Raw genomic sequence first — 15,891 nt, forward strand, 5'->3', positions numbered from 1 at the left:
CGCCATGAAAATGGCGGGAACAGTCAGTTGTGGGTTTGCGAAACGTCCCACTTTTAAACACTGGGTTTCTTCTGGTTCCTTACAACTCATTGAAGCCCGTCGGTCTACTCCGGGTGACCGTGAGTTTGACCATAAACGAAGGATGTTATGTAAGGAAATTGGGCAAAGCTTGAGTAAGGACCGAGAAGCCTGGTGGTCGAAGCGTGCTAATGAGCTGGAAGCAGCAGCTGCATCTGGTAACTACCGGAAGCTCATCCGAGCCACTGGCAGCAAGAAGTCTGGTGTGAGTGAAACAATCTGCGAGGATGATGGGATGCCAATCACTAACATCCATCGACGTCTTGGACGGTGGGCAGAATTTTTCGAAGGGCAGTTCAACTGGCCTGCTGCTCCGGCAACATCGGTCAGACTGTCCTGCCCTCCATGGCCGGTGACGACTGATCCACCAAACGAGGAGGAAGTCCGCAAGGAACTCCAACTCTCGAAGCGTTACAAATTACCTGGCCCAGATGACTTACCTCCGGCTCTTTTTAAAGATGGTGGTGACTTTTTGACTAAGGAATTGACGACGTTGCTTACAAAGGTTTGGGAACTAGAGAGTGTACCAACGTCATGGAATGAGTCGATAGTTGTCCCTATCTTTAAAAAGGGTTCACGTCGTTCCTGCAACAACTATCGGGGGATAAGTCTACTTCCGATTGCGTCCAAGCTATTGGCTTCCGTCATACTTCGTAGGTTGTTCAAAACCCGAGAAAGATTGACTCGCGAGGAGCAGGCTGGGTTTCGTTCCAGTCGAGGATATATTCATCATATCTTCATCCTCCGCCAAATGTTAGAACACCGTCATACTTATCAAAGGCCAACAATCGTAGTGTTTCTTGACATCAGGGCTGCCTTCGATTCGTTGGACAGGACTGTTCTCTGGGATTGTCTATTGAAGAAGGATGTGCCTGAGAAGTTTATTAACATCCTAAAAGCCCTATATAAAAACACCTCAGGCAGAGTGAGGGCATACAACCACCTTTCTCCATTGTTCCATTCGAGCAGTGGGGTTAGGCAGGGTTGCCCAATCTCACCATTCCTCTTCAACTTTGCCATCGATGACATTCTAGAAACAGCTCTGATGAATGTAAGTAATGGTGGTGTGGATCTGTTGCCTGGAGAAAGACTTCTTGACCTTGAGTATGCGGACGATATTGTCTTACTGTGCGATAATGCCTAAGGCATGCAATCCGCACTTAATCAGTTGGCAATCAGTGTCCGTAGGTATGGTATGTGCTTTGCACCTTCGAAGTGCAAAGTACTTCTACAAGACTGGCAGGATTCCAATCCTGTACTCACCCTGGATGGTGAGCAGATAGACGTAGTCGAGAAGTTCGTGTATCTGGGTAGCTGCATAAGTGCTGGTGGGGGTGTGAGTGATGAGATCAATGCACGTATAGTGAAAGCCAGAGCGGCTTATGCCAATCTGCGCCATCTTTGGCGCCTTCGTGATGTTAGTCTGGCTGTAAAAGGTCGGATCTACAACGCGTCGGTGAGAGCAGTTTTGCTCTATGCTTGTGAAACCTGGTCTCTCCGAGTTGAGGACGTTAGACGACTCTCTGTGTTCGATCATCGCTGTCTCCGAAAGATTGCTGACATTCAGTGGCAACACCATGTCAGTAATGCAGAGGTTCGGCATCGTGTGTTCGGGCACAGAGATGATAATTCAATTGGTGTCACCATCTTGAAACACCGACTTCGGTGGCTCGGACATGTTCTCCGAATGTCGTCCCAGAGAATTCCACATCGTGCATTATTTGCCGACTCTGGGACTGGTTGGAAGAAGCGGAGAGGTGGTCAGTGCATGACATGGTGTCGTGGCATGAAAGAAAGCTGCAAAGGACTGGCTTCTGTTGGTCCTTCACGACTCCCTGGTTGGGGTCTGAGAGATGGTGCTACACAGTGGCTAGAGACGTTATCAGATATGGCTCAGAATAGAAGCCAGTGGCGATCCTGCTGTAACCTTCTTTTACTTTCTTCATAAAAAGTGGTTTTGTCTCCCTTACCTGAAAGATTTCTTCTGACTGTACCTTCCCGTTCCCTCGTTACTACCACACTACCTTACACCAATCTCTTCGTTATTGTTCTCTCCTTTTTTTTCTTGCGCTCCTTAGCTTTTTTTTCTTTCTTTGTATTCCTCTCGAATTTTCATTGTTTTGTGTGGCGCATATATATTGGCGCTCTCTTGTACCAATATCCATGTGTCCAAATAAATAAATAAATAATAAATCTTGCGTCTTAATGAGAAGTTGTGTGGTATTAAACCTATTTACAATTTTGATGATGAAAACAAGTACGCTACTGAATTTCGCCCAATTTACGATCAGTTTAGGTCAGTTGGAAATATGAAATGAGTAAAATTATATAGGTGGTGCACTTATAAATAAAATTGTAAATTTCTGATAAACATTGAGGGCATAAACCCACTAATTTTACAGATGGTCAATGATATCCGAAAAAGTACCATCCTTTTGTTCTACCAATCGAGTAGTTTGTACTGAATAGTGCATCATCGCACTACCACTTACTGGTGAATTAGTTATTCCAATTTATTCAATTCATTTAGTCGCATCTGTAAGTGTAATTTCATATAGGTTTATGTACTAATTTATTGAGCACAGCTAATATTGGATAGGCTATCAGGTTGTCGATTGTTTAAGCTGAATAAGCTTAAGTTTTACCTTAACATGTATGTATGAACATTGTTAAAAGTGAGATCAATCTTTTGTTTAGTTTACACAAATTCTGGCGCAATTAAGCACCGAAAACTGACCCAGATAAAGAAAACGATATCAAGAAGTTAAAGGGAAAAGAATGGCAGGACCAATGACGAAATGAACAGAAATAGCATTTAAGATATAGCTTAACTAAAAATACAGCCAAGAAAGGTTTTACTCAGTTTAAAAAGTTTAACGCACTATTCTGAAGGCAGTATCAGCAAATTACAGCAGGATTGCCACAGACTTCTATTTTAAGTCATATATGATCGTGGCTTAATTCACTGAGCTACATGATCTTTTCGATCGTCTTTCTAACTATGGTATTTGCCTTAACAACTGTCATATTACCGTCTGTTGAATTTCTTCGTAATTAAAATCATGGATAAGCCAAAACTCGAACCTCATGCATAACCGAAAATTCATCATATTTTAGTTGTTTCTTAGCCGTAAATTCACTTAGTAATACCCATTAGTCTACCAGTTGCCTTTTTTGCTATTTATAGAGACCCGGTTAAGCATTCATTTAGAAATAAAGGACATTTTAATTCTAAAATCCTTTAGCAAATTATCTTATGTACTGTATAAGTATTGTTTCACCAAACTTCAACAGAAATCCGAGAAGAACCAGTTGGTTTCGGAAACTATCTGAAGTTGGTTATCAAAGATGCTATCAATGAATGGACAGTGATTACCGATATGATTAGCCACATATCGATGCATATTGACATTAGTCACAACACTGAGTCACCGAAAACAATGACCTAATACAGAGTCGTTTAAAGTTTTAAGATTAAAGACGCCAGGCTCGACAGAGTAGAGGATAACTGTTACTACACTAACGCTTAAACAACTAATATAATGTCGTGACAGCGCTAAATATGGGTCCCTTTAGCTGTATGAGATTTTTGTCTCCGAAAACATCAGTATTCCAGCACATGAGTATCCTGAACATTTCTAGCAGTTCACCAGCGAATATGAGTTTATGGACAAACCCTAAGTGGGCAGTCGATTGAGATATTTAGTAGATTCAGCCAACCACTCCATCAAATCCCCCACACAATTCCTGGACCAAATTAAGGACATTCAAATCAACAACGACGAACTGATGATATCCTTCGATGTAACAACACTATTCACCTCAATTGAACCAAAATTAGCAAAAGAAAGTATATCACTGCTGCTCAACAACGACACAAATATCACTAAATACACAAACCTTAAATCCCTCTTGTGATATATTTTGCGCTTTGAGGGTCAAGAGTACTCGTCATTAATCAGAAACGCTGATCATCGATCGACTAATTTACATTCCGAGAAGTAAATATGTTTTTCAATCACGTACTCTATTCAAAGCTGTTTGGGAAATATCATCATTTATAAGGCTACAGAAAAATTAGCGAGATTGGTTAGCCTCATTCAAACGCACTCATATTATAGACTAGAATTTAAAGATAATTGTACGTTATCACTCTAATAGGATAGCTGTGAAAAGATCTAAGATGACCGCCTCAATTACATTCCTCTCTAATGTATAAATGTAAAGTACAGTTCTGTTCAATAAATTGACTGCGATTCTGATATTAGGAATGCGATACGTGTGACGATACATAATCGTTTTGAGAAAGAGTGAGATGTGATGGCCTGAACAAAATCCAACCTGCTTGTTGTATTTGGTCTAGATAATTTGTGTAGTCTGATCCGGTCAATATTTTACAAGCACCTTAAAACCAACCTGTGGCGAAATACTTTTCGCGTACATTATCTACACCCTTTCCCGAAATAGGCGAAAGAAGACTTTCAGTATGACATGACATCCTAGATAATTCAATTCATTCTAAACCTAGGATATAGTCCTCATTCTAGAAATGAACCAGAGGTGCGCTGTGCTGTGGATTATTTTTGCGACACTTTTGGACTTGAGATTTATTGTAGAAAATATGATAATTTTGTTGAAATTTCTGAGGTAGTATCTGTCAAATTGTCTTCCGAAAAATTCGACTAAACGTTGCAAAACACTTCGCAGATTGTTAGCAGGCGATTTTATTTAAATTATCGATTATTCGTGAAGTTTGAAACGACAAACATGTAGTTCCAGCGAAAAAAAGGTTGAAATTGAACATTGATTATAGTGGTTCACAGAAGCATATATACACTAAGTCTTCAAGTCTCTTAATGATCTGGAGGTAGACCTGAAATTGGTAATCAGCAATAATCAAGATTACTACTCACCAATCCGATGGCGCGCATTTTTTCTGCGTCTTTCAGCTTCTCGAAGTTGTACCTTTTCAAAAGAATCCTTCGTACTTTTGCTACCTTTTTCACAGTCTCCATTAGACTGAGTATCAATGAAGTTTTTAAATTCCATCAAGTCTTGCAATCCAAGTTCTATGCGAGTGAGTGGACGTCTCTGCATCAATAGAGGTTTTTAGATGTGACTGAAAAAAAGTCGGAATTATGGTGTATTTTATTCAGTGCCATTAACCACACACAAAAAACTGAACCAGAAAGTTTTTTAGGAGCAAATAAGCAGGGGAAAATGCCATGAGGAACATGATATTAGGAATTACTGGAAGAACGGAATGGTAAATAAACACACAAAATAGACATCCGAAATTTAGACCGGAAAGTGTATACAAATGTGCCAACATTACAAACCATAAATTTTTGCATTACATTCTCCAACTAAAGAAAGAATGAAAACACTTTAAATAAACAATCGATGACTTAACGGAAGTATTATTATTATTTCAACACATAAATATCGGTACAAGAGGGCACCAAATATATATGCGCCACACCATATTTGTGTGTGTGGGCTGTGATACTGCCCGGGTGCCCAAACCGAAGCAGGACTTCACGGAAGGATGGTTTAGATTTTGTTTATTCACCTCGAGTTCTTCAACGAACTATAAATGATCAAACATTGAAATGATATCTTAAAATCTATTTTAATTCATGCATTCAAATTGTTGATCACTAACTATATGAATGGTGTGAGTGATTCACTAGGTCAGTTTGAGTTTTGTAAACATTGGCGTACGTCGACGCAAGAAACCATGAACCCTCATTCATTGACATAGTTGGGATGTGTCGAAAATACTAATCTACCAGTAACTTTAATGTATTGTCTTTGAAAGCATTAAAGGTGGAAATTAATAATGTTTAGATCCGGACATAACACCAAACCAAGAATTTTAATGCAAAGTGTTTTGATTTATTATAATCCTGGTTATGACCCCAAATGCCCTGGTACAGCCGAGAGTGGGGAGAGTCCACTGGCCTCTCGAAATGCTTTCACATGACCACGCGTATATAGCCTATGCCACGGAAGTCTTACTCACTGCCCTCTCGTAGCGGGGGTGTTGTTTACGAAATTGAGAGGACCAAAAGCGAATGTTCGGCGCTTTAACCAGGTTGGTGGACATGGGGAGTCCACCTAGGGTCGTTGGAAAACCCTGATTCCAAACTAATCGTGCACATGGGCTCCAGCATCCTGAAGGAACGAATAGCGTATGAACCAATCGTTGGTCACCGGCTACCATGGAATTGCATCTCCTGACGTTGCTCCACAGCCTCGTGAATCAGACTTTCAGGTCGAAGGCTCTTGATGTGGCCCTTTGAGAAAACCACCTGCTTCGGTTTGGGCACCCGGGCAGTATCACAGCCCTCACACATATCATATGAGGTCTGTGTGGCACATATGTATTTGGTGCCTCCTTGTACCAATATCTGTGTTAAAATAAATAAATAAAAATCATGGTTATATGTCCAGGTCACTGAGGTTAGTCAGTCGAAACGTAGATCCATGCACATACATGTTAACCTAAGTTGCCATATTATATAGACATGGTGGGTTGAGAATAATGTGATGGAAAACAGGAATCGAAATAATCATAGTAGCAACGATAGTGACATGATAACAAATTGAATAAAAATAAAACTACTACAGTCCACTTAGTTCCGATTATATTGACTCATAACCCAGATTGTTAGTTTTTCCGTTACATTATGAAGATAAGTGAACGAAATGTTCATTGAACAAAGTAACATGGATAATGGACACAACGATAAATAAAATGGTGTTCAGTAACTTCGATTAATGAAACGAATAAAAACCTTAAGCGCAGAATATTAACTGTTTATAAAATAAAAGCACCACATACGACTTCACCCACACGCACCTAAATGTAATACTGATGTTTATGATAAATATTATTTCGACGAACATGAGAAAAGATGAACATTCAGGGTCAAGAGGTCTCATTCACTTGGGAACATTTTACTTCAGAAACAACGACCTTGAATCTTCACCCAAAAACTTTACTTACAATATAATTTTAAGAACACCAAGTTCAAGTGTCTGACTACGTACTGGATGTAAATATTGTCCGTTCGTGAGATAATTATTACAAACGAGTAGGAGGTTTTAGTCAGATTAAAAAAAAACACCTATATATATATAGTATGATACCATCCCGAGCTCCCAATTTGGGGGAAGCTACTATAGTAAACTTTGGGGAAATGGCACGAAAACCCCAAAATTCCCTCAGACCTGGGGAAATTCCCTAATATTTCCCCAAAATAAAAATATATTTATGCATTGTATTTGCAGAGTTGATTTTGCCCGCATTACTTTTACTATTGAAATTATAGTTTTAAATGAGCGCTTCTTATATTATGCTTTTATTGACTTTTCTTATAGGTACAGTTAATGGATTGTGGAGACAACAGAAACTACACTCATTAGTAACGTACGTTTCGAACGTCTGCTCTATCTAAAATTCAATATATTTGTGATGAGCTAGTGTTAACCTATATGTTATATATATGAAGTCTATCAACCTGTATTAATCCTCACAGTTTTTAACACTAGGAGTACAATCTCGTCTTGAAAATATCAACCGATGGTGCTGATGTTACGTGTTTTGGTATAAAATTCCTTCAATTCACTACTCGATGAGAGAAGCGGAACTTTAGATGCTGATTATTTGATATCGGTTTTTGAACTTCTTTGTAACGTATTTTCAAATTATCAGTCCTAGACAGAAGGAAAAGATGGATTATATTGATTCCAAGGCCATCGCTCAGTATGCGATCAACAAATATTGAAACACTCCCTAATCTACGGTAAGATAAGTTGAGATTTCTCAGCCTGTCTGCCAGAGAGACCTTTAAGCTCGTCATTGGACTAGTCCCAGAACATCCGTTCCATACTTGAGATAAGGACTCGCTTCTTGAATCCTATATTTCGATTGCCGTCTCTCAAAAGTCGATTATAATACTCTATATATTTTTTCGTCCAAGTACAGAAAAGACCTACTAATAGCCCATAATACTCTAAAGCTTTTGGCAGAAGCCTTACAGTTGCTCGTAGTTTTGAGGCCTCTGTTTATTAGGACTCCTAAGTCCTTATAGTCTATTACTTGGAGTAACACAACTCCACGTATCGGGTAGTGATGTGATGGGTATCATTACCAAGGTTTGATCTGATAATTTCGAATAAATTGAGCATTGGGCAGATTGTTATAAATAAGTGTTATGTTTGTAATATCCCAGTGAGTAGGAAAATTAGATTTTTCAGCGTTTTTTGACTTACACTAAGTCACGAAACGACCAATATGTCTTTGCAGCGCACTCCTAAATGGCTGATGTGTTAGCTGTCCATACATTTGAGTGAGGCTTAACCTGACCCTATATCACATCACTGGCTCCAAAGATGGATGACGAAACAGTGTGATCGCTATTCGCTAATAGTGGAATAATGTTTAGGTTGGTAATATCGTCAGTCTCATGAGTGATTACCAAGCCTAACGAAGAAGAACCTTGCTTTGAACCAAAGATGTTGTTTTCGATACATGCTGTACTAATCCATGCTCCATTACCGTTATCAGGAACCCCGCTATCAAAGAAGTTTATAGATCCTACCGAGGCCATTTCAATTCATTAATGGCGGGTTCATTGAAGTTTCTTTATACCAAGCATCTGTTATATTCACTCCATAGCTGAATGTGTTCTATAATAGTCATCAACTAAGTAGATTGGACTACGATAAATGACCCCGAGTATGAATGAACAACATCCGATAGTCGGGCACGAAAAGCTCACAGTTAATAACTTCATAAGTTCCGCTATCACGTGATACACAAACAGGGTAGCGGATGTTTATATTATTGATTTTGTATAGAAGAACTCACCTCCCGTTCAAAATCTGTGTCTATCAATTCTTAGATAATGGTACTCGGATAATTCTGGAATAATGTCGAAGTCGTGGACCAACCAAGTTTCAGCCACAGCTACAATGAGTGGCCTCAATTTGTCCACTAACGCTCCTAGTTCATAGAATTCATTTCTTAGACTACGAGCATTCGCATATAAAACTCCCGGGGAGAACAGCTTATACACACAGAAATCGGTGGCATTTACTCCCAGGACCTGACTATTCGAATAACAACTAAGCGGGGATTTTCCTCACGATTGTGTCAACGGGTTTCTAGCTGTTTTCCTTTTTATTCTACTTTCAAAGGATATATCAGGTCTTACTCGGATGTCAGCACTGTCGTGACTATGATCGCTACTTGACAAAAGATCACGTTGTAATTTGTGACTCAGAACGGGAGTTCACCAATGACTTGTAAACCATGTGGGTGCCGCTTATAACTTTATTCTTTTCACATTTTATGGAACCACTTTTCACACTCATTGCATTCCTTCCTCCACGGGGAATAAACCATTCGGCTGTCCACACTTATAAATACTGCCGAACATTGTAATCAGATAAGGAAAGCGTAAAACACAATGTGGTCATTATATGAACAGAAGTGTCAGAACGAACAATAAAGCTCCACAAGACCAAGTTAAGCAAAATCTGAAACCTTAACCGAAATACTTTAATTTCGAGTGAACCGAGAATGTTTTTGACACATCAAGGATACGGAAGCAAAGTTAGTCGCAACAAGTACTTAATCACTGCCTTTTTTGAAACACTCGTGGCAGTTTCTTTGAGCCTGTTTTTGGATGTTTTCGTATGGTTTCACATTTTCATTATTATTTAATATGGGTAATACATCCACTTAAATTCATCAGTCCTAGTGAGTTCGAGTTATCTTGAGATCGATATGTATTCTGTATGGGTGGATGCGCTTTTAGCAGAGTAGTGTGGTTGTCGAAAACTGACCGGATAATGAACACGTTTTTTCATGTACATGAATAACGTTATTTTTTAATCATCGATGCTTTACTACGTTAGAAATATAGTATTTTCACAATGACCATAAAGGTGTTTCAGCTATTCAGGACTTAGCAACACTTTTATAATCGATTATCCGATGTCCGGTCATGCCAGAAATCAGGAACGAAGGAATTAGGAAATATATTTGGAAGGTCGTCGACATGTCAAGATATGATTTGATCTGGCTAGTTGTAGAGAGATATTTGTGGGACAGCATAACCCATGGCAACTTGGCACGGATGCTCGCCTGTAACTAGAATGTGGCCAGTAAATCTGATGAAATCGACTTCAATGTCGAAGGCATCTTAAGAATCAGGAAGTTTTGACTTCGGACACAAGCACACGATTGTAGTTGACACTCGGTAGATATTTCGTGCCTCTAGGTAACCCTCTTGCTATTGATAGAAGAAACCAGACAAGTGGCGAACAGGTCTTTATTTAGATCTTTGCGCAGTCACAGTGGAGTGTGGGATTGTTTGTCCAGACAAACAGAGACTCTCAACATTCAATATAAGATAATAGGAAATATAATGCCTATACAAAATAAGGAAGTGAATGAATGCTTGGACTATACTGTTTTGACATATGCTAAGTTGTTTGAGGTGAACTGTTAACCAACCTACCTAAGTTGTTACAGATGTATTCTTAGCTATAAAAATGTCATCAACCTGTCGGTAACAGTGATTATAATATCTGAAAATGAACTTATGTGTCACCAGACAAATATTCTCGCTACACTATATTTGACTAAACATCGTGTGATTGTTTAACCCATAAGATTACACATAGATCTCATATGAACGAGCACCCTGAATGTGGATGTTAGGAGTTTCTTCCACTTAAGGACAACTGAGGGGCAGTTATATCTTGCTGACAGAATAATATATACAGTATAGAAAAGGATGTGGCACATATGAAAATTAAGCCTAATATGTACGTCATGCCGCCCCGATAATTTTCCCGCATAGACCGCGGCTGATTTTCTTCGTTTTGCGTCAAACATTCGACATGCAGTGGTGAGTCTTTTAAAGCAGGCGACAGTTAGCGTGAAGGACTGTATTAATAGAGTTAGTCATTATCTCACTGTTACTTTGGTATTTAAGCGCATCAAACCGAGCAAACAAACTCAGAAATAATTTGCTATTTATCTGAACAGGCGCTCTCAAGAAGAGTCAAATTTTATCAGAAAGGCTAGGATCTTTTCTGGAATTATAACCACCCGTCGAATACAGTCTTGGTTAAGCCAAAGTCAGAACAAGCAAGCTTTTTGGCTAGATAAACTTTGTGTGGTTCTAAAACATAAATTAACATCGTTAGTGTACAAACAAACAGTACGGTCTACTAATACAGGCAAGAACAGAGACAAATAACATACCGAACTGTAGCCAGAGAATAGGAAAAATGAGTCAACAAGCAAATATTGTCTTACAATGAACATCGAACTGTGATTGGTTAATAAAGAGATACAGTCGCACAAGGTCAAAGGTAGTTAATGTGGTGGTGGGTGTTTCCCCTTATTATTGGTGGGTTGGTCTATCGATCACATTTTACTCATATTTTTTATCAATTTGATTTTTTTGCATAACCTTTTTTCTCTAATTTGTTGCCACGTTTTTTAAGTTCACTAAGTTGCCACATGATTATAAGGTCACACTCTGCTACCACAGCAAAAAGTTTTCAACCAATTTCGTTTAAATTACTTGTCCTTCTACAAATGTCAAGTTACCTGTGATCCCGTCATTTTCCTGTCTTAGCCGTCGAGGTTTAATGTGCTGAGCATAATTGACTGCTGTTAGTTCCGAAGAGAATCGATCGTATTTATGAAGCTCAATCGTTTTCGTTCCTAAATCCGCAACATCGTGTGTCGTACTTAACCCGAATAACAAGACGTAGCAACTTGCACTCGATGGATTCATAATTCATATGCTTAACGCTAGTAATGGATACCTTTTTCCGGAATTATTCTCCCACATAACTAACTGCCTCCTCCGCTTCTGAAGGCTGTAAAAGTCCCAGTTTCAAATTTTATATAAAGTATTTTAAATAAAAAAACTTTCGATAGAACGCTTTCTGTCCTAAAATGCAATTGATATGAGGGTCAAAACATTTCGCTAGCCAGTTGATGCAAGCCCATCCACTGGTAGTAATGGGTCGAAAACCAAACGCAACACAGGAAGGTGATACATGGGGTCACGCAACATCAATGCTGGATGTCCTAACTTACGCATAATGGAAAGCCAAGCTAGATGGCTTAGTGCATTTCCACGGATTTCATGTGATGCTTTGATCATAGCTAATATCATTAGAAATGACACTTTTCATATCTTTTGGGAGGTTTACTGTTTGGCTGGGCTGTCACTAATTTGTAGTGCTATTAAAAACACAAATTTGCCGTTTGGAAAATCATAGTACCTAGTAAGCTAGAAAGACTGTCTATCAGTGAGTCATGGTGATAAGTTGGTAATCATTTAGGTGTCTCGCTCTACTCTTGTATTTGAGTTGTTGCGATTGCAACATATGTTTCCTCAATCGCCTACCAATACTGAATGCGCGGTTTAGTTGTCTGAAGCACTCACAGTGCCACAGTTCAGGCTGAATGTAACCTAACCGAGCTACAGGAGTCCAGCAAGAGTGTCTTCAATGCGAAGGGCATTGTGTCCACCCTCCTGCAACGACGAACATAAGGAACGGATAATCAAAGAGTCGTCATCCATGTAATTTCGTCAGATATTCTTGAGCGAGGTCTCAAAACTCCGATAAACTTCGTTGAGGATGATGCGACACTCACGGGATGATTAGTTGAGCAACTTGGAACTTTTTTCTGAAGTACTGAAATGATTGAATGTATAAGTGACGTCTTGGGAAGGGATAAAGACTGTAAACCATTGAGGTTTATGTATCTGCTGTCTAACAACTGAGCTTCAGGCTGAAATGCTCGTATGATATCCACTAGGTGGTAATGGTCACTCTGCCTCCAAGTTTGAGACTGCTCTCGGTGAAACCCTTTTGCAGAAGTGTAACAATCCATTCCTCTGTAATAGTCAGCTAAAAGATCTAGCCACCATTTTAGACGCGCTAATGAAGCGTAGTTACGCAAGGGGACATGCAGATAGCTCTACATGCCATCAATTGAAATTACATTATTATATGTAGCTCTGACGTACCAAAAGAACTGGAAGATACTCGAAAATGATGGATAGTACGATTTAATGGAACACTTAAAAGGGTTGGCCATCTTCATCCGTTATTCGTCATCACTACGCCCCAAGATGAGGCTCACTAACCGATCAGAGGTTAAAGTCTTCAAGGCGCACCCCGATTCACAGTTAGATCAAGAACTGGGTTGATTTGTTCAAAACGATATTCCTGCATCAATAATTGTGAGTAGCTCCATCCAGGTGACTCCTTTGCAAATTTTAGGAAAGTCTCTGACATCGAGAAAAGTGAGTTACCCTATGGTTGCAATGTACAGCGTCTAAACCTGAGAGAACACGCAGATGTCCCATATCATTTACCAAGCAATCTTTCTGAATGCCTTAAAGTTTAGGGAGCTACCTTTTTACAACTGCTGATTCTGTCAAGAGTATCAAAACACCAGGTGCATGTCTAGATAAGGAAGTTCACCATTGGGAACAAGCTCTTCTACGAAGTCCAACGTGCCTCCAGGGAAAACAGGTTATATTACGGATGATTGTTAATCCTCGTTTTATTAAGAGCCTCCGAAACCCTCAGTTCAATAGTTTATATTTATTTGGTAGGCACTAAATTATGAGTAGTGATCTGATTTTAGGGTCATTTACATGAGCTTCAAAAAGACTTGTTGCTATTGTGTGACTAAAAATCAGACTGCTGTTCTATATTTAACCCTCAACTTGTGGAACGGTGTTGATTAGAATTCCAGAGGAAAAGCGAACCGACTAATCCTTCTGTTGTTCTCTCTTTTTAAGGATATCAGTGAAGTGCTGCCGTGGTTTGATGCTAGCAGAAATCTTGAGCACTGAAATCAAGTGTCAGGTAGGTTCAGCAACAACCCACCACAATTTCTACTTCGTTCAAATCAGATCTCAAAATTCTTGTACCCTCTTTCCTCTAAAGGGATGTAAATCTCTAGGTGTGTGCAAAAAAGTAAATTACGAAATTGAGAGGAAAACACACGAAGACGGGATTCATCTGTGATTGTACTTTGTGGGCTACAGGGGAATAAAAAGCGACAGCATACAGAGTTCTCCGTTTCATACCAGTGTCTAGTCACCCACTTTCGTGGTTGTGGTGCGTTTTTCCACAGCGTAGAAAAATGAACCAAGTGAACTGATAAAAGAATACGTATGATACCATTGAAGGTAACCGAACCAGTCTTCACCAGTATATCATACTGGTTGAACATGGGCTCAAGTAAACACATGACCGTGGGAGACAACCTGAGCCAATATACCGACGAAATTACTGGCTGTTCTAAGTACCCCAGTTTCTGTTAACAGTAATAGGCTTTGGGTGGGCAATGAGAAGGAAAATAGCAATAGCACAGCTCCAAAGACACCAAATATGGAGAACATAAATGTTAAACGAGACTCTCTGATTTTGCTTTATGTTCCGGTGTCGATGAGGATGAAGCTCACGAACATGATATGTAATATTGACTTTACCTGTCATGTGCAACAGGCCTTCGCATCACCACAATAACTAACGTCTCCGGGCTATAGCGTCCGTAACACATCACGGTCATTAGGTCTCCGTGTCTGATGGCTGTGGCATTCAAAAATCGATAGGGCATGACTGAGGCTCTTCAAGCCTGATACAGCTCGAACAATGCCTTCTCCAATCACACCACACGTAAGATCTGGCCTAGATCGGTAATGCAACGGCAGAAAAGTTCGGTAAAACACATGTTGGTTTTTCGTGCCTTAAGGTAACCCTCGTGCTATTGATAGAAGAAACCAGAGAAGTAGTGAATATGTCTTTATTTCGATCTTCGCGCAGTCACAGTGGAGCGTGGGATTATCTGTTCAGACAAACAAAGGCTCTCAACATTCAAGATAATAGGGAATATAACGCTTATAAAAAATAAGGAAGTGAATGAATACTTGAACAATACTGTTTCGGCATAAGCTTGGTTGTTTGGGGTCAACTCTTAACCAACCAACCTGAGCTGTTACATTAGCTTCCCCCTAGAATCGACTTCCGTAGGAACGTCGGTTCGATTAACCTATCTATCGAAAACACCTTAGTTCTATTTCTCATCCCAAGGGAAAATTATCAACTCGCTCACTATTTGACTTACAATCAGTGACGACTAACGCTGTCAACGATAGTCCATGGATGTCTCCTCATTTACTAGCTTGTCATCTTATTTTGTAGCATGTGATCTATTCTACAACTATCGCTGACGGTTTACTGCGTGCTTTCAAGAGAAAGAGTGTGAGAATGTGGAATAAGAATATCTGAGGAAGTGCCGCGAGCGGGCTACCCAACACCATGTTGGTGAGGTACGATTTTCCATGCTCAGACCGGCTATCAGGTGTTTACTCACCTGCCTCTTTAGTCGCCCTCAAGTAAAAAGTAAAGAAGAATCTACTTCAAAGGTAATGGTGAAAACCAATCACACCTGAAGAACTGCTCCACTGCCTGCATAAAAATAATAAGATACAAAATGGAAATACAAAAATATAATTTATAATTGTTCGGTTCCACGTAAGTGATTGGTCTCCAGAAAGGATTGGTATTCTGGAAGAAAATAGACATAGTGTAGCCATCTTATGTACGAAAAGGTATGAACACAAAAAAAATTTTTTATAATGCATATATGTAAAAGTGTAAACTTGCTAGAAGTTGGACTCATTGTCAAACCCGATCAAATGTATGACCTTGGGCCTATGACGACCGCCTTTTATAACCAGGTACGTA

This window comes from Schistosoma haematobium, chromosome 1 (genome assembly GCF_000699445.3).
Source record: "Schistosoma haematobium chromosome 1, whole genome shotgun sequence".
Taxonomy (NCBI): Eukaryota; Metazoa; Platyhelminthes; class Trematoda; order Strigeidida; family Schistosomatidae; genus Schistosoma; species Schistosoma haematobium.